General features: G+C 47.5%; 1 pseudogene; it reads right to left on the minus strand.

Moving 5' to 3' along the window:
* Positions 1 to 548: 548 nt before the first annotated feature.
* Positions 549 to 1,640, minus strand: LOC147724289 (zinc finger protein 862-like; annotated as a pseudogene).
* Positions 1,641 to 10,967: the final 9,327 nt, after the last annotated feature.

Consider the following 10,967-nt stretch of genomic DNA (forward strand, 5'->3'; position numbering starts at 1 on the left):
CAATAGTGTCTTCCTTGACACTAGTTTCATTAGAGCTGCCTTTTCTAGCAGGCTTTGCCTGTGTTAGTAACGGGACCCCTGCGAAATTTCCATCTTTAAAAAGCAATTGAAATTATGTTAGTGCTTTTCCTGGCTTTGTTTTCAGCAGTATTAGCTTCTGTTGAAGCACCTCGATTCTTCTTGCAACTTCAGAAATAAGAGTATCTTCTTGTTGAAATGCCTTAGACACTTGCTGAAGCAGCTCTGTGAAGTCTATCATGAAGTGCAAGAAATAAAGAAACTTCTCCGATTTCATGTCATGAAGCAATCCTTTGGCTTTGTTTGAATATTCATCAGTACCAGTAGCAAGGTGCTCAAGATGAAGTGCTGTAGCTTCCCAGTTTGTCTTAAGCGCTGTTACTGCCCTGTGCTGACTTGCTACCCATCTGATTTGCTGCAAGCCACCAAAATGTTGTAACTGCTCTTCCAGATTATCAGCTATCTCTTTAAGTTCCCTTCTCCGCTTAGGTGAATAATAATATAGTTTGAAACATCCTTTGAGCACCTCTTCAAATTTGGATATGTATGAACTCTTTTTTTTAACATCACACACAGCAAGCTCTAGGCTGTGAGCTACACAGTGCAAAACTGCAATGTGATTGCAATTGTCCCATCCTTGATGCTTGGAGACTTCGTCCAGTAGCTGCTTCACAGCACCAGATTTAGTACCGAGGTTCACAGCAGCTCCATCTGTATTCAGACCAATGCATTTCTGGCTCAGAATATCCAGAGATATGGCCATGCTTTCCAGGCCAACCATAATAGCATTTTTCACTCCGGACGCAGTGGAGTTTTTCATGCTGACAATGTCACACAGATGGGTAACAAGGGTGCCTTCACAAACGAATCGTACATAAATAAGTTCCTGTTCCTGAATTCCTTTGTCAGTTGACCTATCTGACAGAACACTGATGAACCTAGCATTTTCTATTTGGGATCGAATTGACATTTTTAGGGTCTCGGAAATTGCTATTACAAAGTTACGGCATGCATGATCAGTCATATAATTTTCGAAATTCCACTCAGGATTGTTCTTTTTCTGCAGTGAGCAGAGTTTTGGAAACTTAATAAAAGCCTCACCTTGGTTTGCAATATAATAGGCTGTATTAAATAAAATGTTTAAGTGCCGGATATTTTTTTCATGCATTTTTGTGATCGATTTGGCTATGCAGGTCTCCTGTGGCTTTTGAATTGCAGCTTCATGTAATATGCATTTTTCATGCAATTTGCTCTTGTGGTGCCATTCCAACGTCTCCCTTTTGAATTTTTCTGTCACACCAACATATAGGGAAGACTTAGTATCTGCAAGATGAGGAAATTTCCTGCAAACTCCACAATACAAAACTTGAGATTTTTTAAAACTGGGCTCAACTAGGTCAGCAGCAGCTCCATTACTTTCCTGTTCTTCAATCACTGCCCACTTGAAATCTTCAAGCCATTTCTGTTGTACAACTCTCTCTTTTTTTTTGATCATACTCCCTTTGCTTTTGGTGGATTTCTTCTAATCTCCTTTTTCCAACTGCTGAACTCTCTCCTGCATTATTCATTGGAGTTTTAGCTCCAGTGGTTTTTCCGGCCAACCACAACCTGATGTCTGCCATTGCAGCTGCACTCTCTGCCTGTGGTCTGCCTTGTCCTCACTAGTTAGCCAGCACTGACTCACTGCTTCTGTCCGCTTTGAGCTAGAATCAAAAACAACAACTCACTGTAACTAATTTAAAAATTTACCATGAACTTTGTACAAACTACAATACTGGCTTATAACATTTGCTTTCAATAATTAATAAAATATATGATGGTTCCAATATAAATTTGTAACTGCATCAGATCTGTAACTCAGTGTGGCACTCTCAGGTTCGCACAAAAGCACCCCAATTTGGAAATGCGCTCTAATGGTGCTGAACGATGTGCAACACCAGTGCAGCTTCTGAAATAACTCACTTGAGACTAGTCTGCTCTTGAGTATTGCGGGTTCTAATATGGGGGAGGCTTATACCTGGTCAGTAAAACTAAAAGGTCTGCCTGACGCTTCCCCTCCCAAAGCCTAACTCTGGGCCTAAACTACTTTTTGGGGGGAAACCGGGTGGTAATTAGTCAAGTGGTCACACAATCTGCACAATCCGCACCTTAGGTGATGGTCACACTGTCTTGCAAGCAAAATCAAGCAATGAAGGTGAGGAAACATACAAATAAACTACACAACATAGTAAACCTGTTCTAATGCAACTTGCAGCAGTATAAACTCTGGGAAGACATTTAATTTCCATTACCTTCAGATAATAACTGACAGAAGTTCGGACGTTTATAAAAGTGCAACCTACGGTGCAACACAGCCAAATCAAACTCTCCACATTGCGCTTCATCTGGGAAAAGGCAAGCAAACCTTTTTTAAACAGTGAGTTTATATGGGAACAGCACAGACAGTCTGACCTGTAAACAAATTTGCACATAACGCTTTACAGATTCATTACAACATGGACATTCATTTTCAACTCACAATGCACAATAAAATATATTGAATCTTAGACCAAAGGAAAAAATTCAGTGCAGCGTAATAAATTGTAAGTAGTTGCATCGCACAAAACACAAATCACTTCTTGGATCATCACACAAATCACTGGTACCCATGACTGTTATCAACCTTGGAGGGAGAAAGGCAAAGACTACCCTGCATCAGCAGCAGGAAGAATGTGTGCACAAGTGCGCGAATACATACGCACACACACAAAAAACACACACCGCTAGGGCTTGGCACACCAAGCAATATTACCAACTGAAAATGCTGGTACACAAAGGTCCCACACCAAAAGCGAATGCAACTCTCAACACAATGCCAAACAGACATTCTCGAACTGGCCGGTCACAAAAGAACACTAGCAATGTGATAAAAGCAAAATAGTTGAAGGAGACAGTCACCACAACATCCCTTAGATTAAATCTTGCTGTGCTGGGCAGACTAGAATAAGCAAATATGTGTCTCCCTACACCTCACCCCTAGAGCTACCACAGAATAACACCTCATTCAACTGTCCTATTTTTTCTCCCCGGAGATCTGTACCCCCAGTGGTGGAGTTCTATAGATCTTAGCAGAAAAAGCGCCAGGATAAGAGGAAAGAAAACTATAAGCATTTGCAATGCAATAGGTCTCGCATTAACGCGCGTTAGAGCTATAATTGACATTGCAAATAACAATGGTGCCTTTTATTTTTGTTTTTAAAATATAAAAGGCAGTGTGGTTTACAATGCCAATAGCTTAAACTTGCTTAAATGCGAGACCTATTACATGCAAATGCTTTACAGCACCTAGTCTTTATTACTACCCAAAGAAGCAGTTTTTAGCAATCCTAGCAACCAACCAAAGACCGAGAAAAAAACAGTAAGGTTCTGACTAGTTCGGCCTTGCTGTCCCCCGCCCATGAATCTTCTTGATGGGGACTCGTAGGCTAAATTAAAATTGCAGGTTACACAAGGCTCTCTCTACAGCAAAAGCAGTAGCCCACTGAGCTGTTTGCATAAACAAACCGATGCACTGTATTACACTTTGAGTTTAGCAGACAGGATGCTATTTTAAGATGAACTGGTGACTAAGCTACAACACGTGGTCCGGATCTTCACAGGAAGTGCCACTGTGAACTTGGTTACTGGACTATTACTACTTGTTTAGTGCCTTATACCCAAGAGTATCCAGGCACTGGGAAGCAATCTCTCTCTCTCCTCCGAAACCCTCTGCTCTGGACAGGAATACAGCAAGGACAGGGCCAGCGAAAATAACCAGACTTAACCCTCTGTGTGTCACATCCTTGGCAAAGACATTCTCATTTGCATCCATCCACCCCTGATGACATCAAACCTGGCTGCCAGTGAGTCCAGTAGTTATGGGTCTTTATGGCAGCACAGAGACGGCGCCCGTTCCCACCCCGTCCACATTGAACGGCTTAGTTAGCTATTCTGGAAGGTCAGTACTCCCATCATTACATTTTAGAGAAACGAGCATTATTAAAGTAAGAAATGAACATTAATACAGCCCTGTGTCCTTAAAGCAAATATCTTCCGGATTCTATTGGTACCTCTGTGTTCCCTTTCCCTTTTACCAGCAGCAGAGTAGGTTGGGCAGTGTTTTAAGCAAAGCACAGGCACTTGCGGACTCTCCAGCCAAATTAAGCACTTATGAATTCTGTTCAGCCAACCAGAATTTGACACGGTCCTGACATTAAAAGCAATCCTAGGTCACACTACAGACAACTCCCGATTTATGTTCAGAGTTTTTGCATTGGCTGTCATGCGAACCGGAAGTGCTGAAACGAGGAGACAAATGCCATTCTTAAAATATTTAAACAAAAAAAACGGACTTTGGACTTTGAACTAAATTTACGGGCTGTCCTAAAGTAGCAGCAGGCAGGTAGCACACTTAATTGGGCAAGAGGAAAAGAAGTGGCGGACAGGTTGTTGGTCACCATAATTGTGCAGGAAGAAAAGATTTGAGTCACCAGTATGTGTCTGTCTTCATCTTAATAACAAATACAGATTACCAAATCATTCAAGCAATGAAGATGACAGGAAACACATATCGTAAATTACACCCATTGAGCAATGACAAACTCGGATCTAAGATGAAACTGCTGCACAGAACTAGAAATGGAAGGGCACTAACCAAGCATCCAATAACTCACAGCGGTCCTCATGAATACATTTGCGATTTGAATCAGATTAGTGAATCAACTCAGCCCACCCTGCAGCGGCACCATGATGATAAGTTTTCCCAACTCTGCAGTTTAAAGAAACCGATGTGTAACAGTACACGGCTAAGCCTGAAACGCTATTGAAAAAGGAAAACGTAGACTCGGAGGCTGACCTGTGAAGGTGAGACATGACGGAGCCTCGTGTAATGAAAAGAAATTTAAAACTGACTCACCTCTACCAAATCGCCCTGCACTTTGTCCCTGAGTCCCGACTCCACCGAGGAGAGCGCGTGTGGTGGCGTGCTACGTCACTGCTGCACTTTAAGCAGCACAGCGCGGGGGCAGGCCAGGGCTGTCATTGGTAGCGCTTTCGCGCGCTACAAGATTGACGGCCCTGGCCTCCAAACAATAGGCAGTGTGTGCATGATGCCCCCTAAAGACTTTCACTGCGCACCGCACCACCTGCACTCCGCCTATCGTGCGTGCGTGCATGAACATGCTGCCCCCTAAAGCCTTTCATCGCGCACCGCACCGCAATGCTGCCACCTAGAGCCTTCCACATGCTACTGCACCTACCAGATAGCACTCGCCAGGCTGGTCAAGTAGGCCTTGAAACTGACTCGACCTGAACAGAATTCACTCGCATTTGCGAGCGGGCGAGTACATTTGTCGAGCCCTGATGCTGCAGCCCCTGGTAGGCCTTGGATGCACCTATGCCCTGGGTACCTATAGTACACTGTACAGGGGCTCATAAGGTGACCCAGTATCCGGAGATGTACCTAAAGTACGTGGAGTCCATTTTACAGAAAGAGCAGATAGCCTGGGGCCCTGATTAGCAGGATCCCAGGCCAACTAAGTCGAAAACTAGCTAAACACTAGGCAAAAAAATCTGGGGTAACCATAGTCCGGTATCCACCCTCCTACAAGAGCTCCTCGTCAATCTTCATCAGATAGGCTGGAAAAGAAGTGACTTGAAGGGTGGAACGGTTTTAGCAGGAGATTGTGCAACTGGTAGGGCAGCAGTACTAATAGTGGTAACACTGCAATCTTCCTATCCTTGGACCAAACTGCGAGGTGGGCTAAAGCCCAGCAGATGCAACGGAGACAATTGTTATTCTACAGGGGAAGTGCATTGTCTGCAAAGTAAGTTTTCAGACTCTATAGAATTGTGTTCAAACCCCTCCACTATGTGGTATCTGTGCAGGCCTCTGGATTCCTCCCTACGCAGGGCCTTACCTCTGGGTTCCTCCATATGCAGGGCCTTACTTGGAGTTTTTCCCCTCTAAAGGAGGGCTTCACACTAGGCTACAAAAGAAGTGGAACCTTGGCCTTCCAGTTTACCGTTATAGTTCATTTAGCTATGAGGGGGTTGGGGCTGGCGAGCAAGATGCCACGTTAACATTTTTGGATCGTGTTAAAAAGTAACTCCAACACCTTGAAGTAGTAAAAGTAACTTTAATTAGGTTCTAGGTAAATACACCTCAGCCACCCACCAACCTCTTCTGTTTCCAGATTCTCTCAAAGGGCCACAATCACCTTCCCTGCAAACTTCAGTCCTCACACTCTTCAGCCACTACATTCCACATTACATTAGTTACCTTTGATACTACACCTTTCTCCTTTATACAAAAAAACTTGCTATGAGGAAGTAACGAGGTAGAGAATAAACTAAAATTGAACAGATATGTCAAGAGAAACCTTTCTGAAGAAAAACCTTTAAATGAGGAATTCTGTTCAACTGACAACCCATTCCGAGAGGAGATATCCAGGAGGATCATACAGTATTTCGAGGACAATAGTGACTCGACCTCCTCCCCGAGAATTGAGTGGGACGCCTTCAAGGCGGTGACCCGGGGAGGCTGCCTCGGTGTGCAGGCGGGCCTGCGAGGTCAGGTGGAGAGAGATCTGATACGGGTGGAAGGGTCACTACTGGACAAAGAGCGAGAGGCAACGGAGGGCGATGACTCCCAGCTGATCTCGGCCAGGGCGGACCATGCTGTCTTGATGGAGCGCCTAAAGAACATTAATTTTGCAGCACACTCCGCGCGTACTCACAACACAGGGGATAAACCTGGCAGGCTCCTGTCGTGGCTGGTACGACAAGACACCCAGTCCGTGTCGATCCGCACGACCCAGGGCGTTGAGGTCTACACCCAGAAACAGATTCACGAAGCGTTCACGTCACATTACAGGTCCTTATACAGCTCACGGCTGCGGGCCACAGTGGTGGAGATCACGGACTATTTGGCGACACTGCAACTTCCGGCAGCTACTACTGCCCAACAAACAGAGCTGGGTGCTGCGCTCACTAGTGAGGAACTGCGGGAGGTGATCTTCTCCCTCTCCAATGGCAAGGCACCGGGCCCTGACGGACTCCCGGCTGAGTTCTACAAAGCCTACTCACTGGTGTTAATACAGGAACTGTTGAAGGTGTATAAGGCAGCATCGGAGGATGCTGAGCTCCCGGCGTCCCTGAACGAAGCTAACGTGGTCTCCCTGCTAAAACCGGGTAGAGAAGCAAACGAACTCGGCTCGTACAGACCGTTAGCACTCCTCAATACCGATTACAAAATCTTAGCCGCGACACTGGCTCGGAGGCTTGCACCACTGGCCCCCACGCTGGTGCCCACCCGGTGCACGTCTTACAATCTGCGCCGCTTTTTCAGAGTCCAACGGTATGCGACCCCCGCCTGGCCACACTCGGGATGCGTCATCCTTGATCTGGAAAAAGCGTTCGACTCAGTGGAGTGGCCATATCTCCTCCGAGTCCTCGAGAAGTACGAGCTGGGTGACGCCTATGTCCAGATGGTGGGGCTCCTCTATCAGGCACCCGAGGTACGGGTACGGACTGGGCGGTTGTTCTCTGACAGGATTCGTATAGGGAGGGGCACCAGGCAGGGCTGCCCTCTCTCCCCTCTATTATTCGCCCTGGCGATGGAGCCGCTGGCGGAACTGCTCCTCACCTCCGGCGACACCTGGGGCATCCCACTGGCAGATGGCATTCACTCGGTGTCTTTGTACGCCGATGACCTGTTGTTATATATCAGGGACCTCGCCTGTATACCCGCGGCAATCACGGACATCTTTCAAGCGTTTGGGGACATGTCGGGGCTCCGCGTTAACTGGGCCAAATCGGGAGTTTATGCATTCAGTGCTGAGATGCCACAATGTGAAGTGCGCATGATGGGAGAGACGCTCCGATGGCACCCGACGGTGTTCAGATACCTAGGGATCCTCGTATACCGAGACCCTGTAGATCTCCTGGAGGGCAATCTAGTGAGAGCCATATCCTCGCCCTCGGCCCAGGTCACGTTCTGGAACTCCCTCCCACTGAATGTGCCGGCCAGAGTGGCGCTAACCAAGATGATAATGCTCCCCCGGCTCCTCTATTATTATACTAACCTGCCAGTGTATGTACCGGCGTGCATATTCAAAGGGTTGGAGGCCCTCACCAGGCGCCTCATCTGGAATAAAGGGCGACCCCGGGTAGCATTGAAGACCCTCTACGCGGCCACGGACGCTGGAGGCTTGGCGGTTCCCAATCAGGAGCTATATTACTTAGCGGCCCAGCTACAATGGGTCGCTTACTGGCTGAGCGGCAAGAACCTGACGGACACGGCCACGGTTGACACTACCCTGTCCCCCGCGCGAGTGCTGACACTCTTCCACCCCCTGACGCGGGGCCGGCCCCCCACTCAGATCCATGTGGCGGTCGCGAAGCAGTGCTTTATGCGGAGCCTCAGACTCACCAAAAATACAGTACCCTATGCCCCGAACCTGCCTCTACTAGGGACTCCCTTGGGCGCTGGCGTACTGTCCTCGACCGTGCTACGCAGTTGGACTGCGGCAGACTTGGACGAACTGGGCGGCCTGTATAGCGACGGAGAGCTGTTGCCCTTCGAGACCTTGGCCGCAGATACTGGCCTACCAGTGGGCCAATTTCTGACACACGCCAGACTACTCCGTGAGCTCACGAAAACATGGGGTGACATGAGCCACGAACCGTCCACTCATCTGCTTATCCAGTATCTACATGTGATGGGCGATGGTTCCCATATAGTGCATTGGTTAGCTCAAGCACTGCACAGCCATACTCAATTCTCCTCCCAAAGACTGAGGGAGAAGTGGACGACCGACCGGCGTAGCGACTGGACGGACAAACAGTGGGCCGCGGTATTAGCGGGCGCCAGAAATATCCCTCGCAACGCGTGATTTAAGACCATCCAATATTACATCATACATCGCGCGTATTTGTCCCCAGACAAACTGAATCGCTACTTCGGACTCACATCGTCGGCGTGTCCCAGATGTGGTCTCCTGAATTCAGACCTCCTGCACGCACTCTGGAGTTGCGCCCACCTCACCATGTACTGGTCGGCGGTCGCAGACACTTTGACGGCGGCCACAGGCGATACCCTCCCCAAGACGTGGGAAGCATGCCTGCTGGGACTCTACAAGAGGACCAAACAGACCAAGCTACGGGCGCGTTTTTGGGACTTAGGACTCATAACGGCCAAGCGTCTCATCACGAAACGATGGAAGAGTGCCACCCCACCGCGCCCTGCAGACTGGCGTCGTTCTCTTGGCAACTGGGCTTGCACGGAGAGTGTGTCTCTACACAGGGAGGAGACTGCGGGCCTACGGAAGTACCCTATCGCCCAAGACTGGGACGCTACCCTAACCGCGTACCACAGGGCGTGCACCCAGGCCGGTATAGCGTGACCGCCCCGACGCGGAATTGTGGGGGCCCAGTAGACTATTGTCCAGGCGTGGCGCGTGCTCCCCCTCTCCTCCGCCCCCCCCCGCCCCCTTCCCCTCCCCCGACAGCCGCAGCGACACTACATCCTCAACCGTCCCCACTCCCACACGGCCCACACAGGGTGCGTCATACACAGCTAGGACCCCAGATACACTATTGTACACGCATACACTAGTCCAACAGTTGTTGAAATGTTTCTCCCTCCCCCCCTTCTTTTAATTCCCAGTTATGTCTCTTGGGTGGCATAGAGATTGTTTCTGCTGTACTCATGACGATGCTCGATTTCCCCTCCCCGTTTACTTTTCACACAATGCCTGTTGGTCACTGCCAGGAGCGGGTGACTGAAACCCAGCGACCCGTATGGCCATGTGGGATGTGATCCTGCCTTTGACTGCTAATGTGCCAACCAGGGAACGCGACCCAAGACAATTGATTGCTGGATTGCATGACCACCTTGGTCCTTTTGCAGCGCTGCGGGCCACGAGCACTGCAGCCCGAGACATTTCCTGGCACTGCCACTTGCGGACTAATGCATCTCCCCTGGCTACTGTTTATTTTCACTCATGTATAACTGACATGTCAAAATGTGCTGCTTGCTGGGTACCGTTTGTAGTAATTCTTCCTTTTTATGACATTGTATGAATACTTGCCTTCTTATCTGTGAAACTAAATAAAGTTTGGGACCGTTGGTCTTAAAAAAAAAATGAGGAATTCTGTTCTAATTACCTTACAAACTTTGAAATACTAATTATACCTTGCCAACATAGTTACAGGCAGAATATTAACAACTAATGACCTACATCACATAATCATTAAAGTAGGGTGTTTGATTTACTCTTCTGCTACATTCTTCCACCAACCTTTCCTTCCTTCCTCCTTCCCTGCCCCCTCCATGCACTCCTTTCCTTTTTGATGATCAACCACTTTTCTTTGGACTACCATGAACCTACTCAAATTCCATTTCCGATTATCATCCAGTTTGACAGCATTTTTAAAAACGTTAATTACTTTCTGTGGATTACCATACTTGGAGAATTTCACCAAACTGGTAAGAGGTTTTACTCTGACATAATCGCCTACTGCAACAACCGTATGTCTTACAGGATTTCACCCATCATAATTTTCCTTAATTTGAAATAACCTATAGACCCTATTTTAAAATTATGAATCCAAGAAGGACGCAACAATGCATTTTGTTCTCTCAAAAGAAACTCTTCCTGTGATCGTATTTGGTGTTAGGTTATACATTTCCACCCTTGTCCATATTTCCTCCATCCAATCTCTTGACTCTTGTTTAGCAAATTGAATGGCCTCTTTGAGAACCCTTTTGAATCTACCACCCCACTGGATTTTGGGTGATGGAGTTTGCATTTCTTGTTCAGTATGCCTCTACCTGCAAGAAAATACTCCATCTCTCTTGACACTAATTGTTCTCCATTGTCTTTTAATATGGCCCTTGGTATGCCTTCCTTGAAAGCATGTCCTCCAGG

The sequence above is a fragment of the Lissotriton vulgaris genome, chromosome 4_1 (genome assembly GCF_964263255.1).
Source record: "Lissotriton vulgaris chromosome 4_1, aLisVul1.2, whole genome shotgun sequence".
Lineage (NCBI taxonomy): Eukaryota > Metazoa > Chordata > Amphibia > Caudata > Salamandridae > Lissotriton > Lissotriton vulgaris.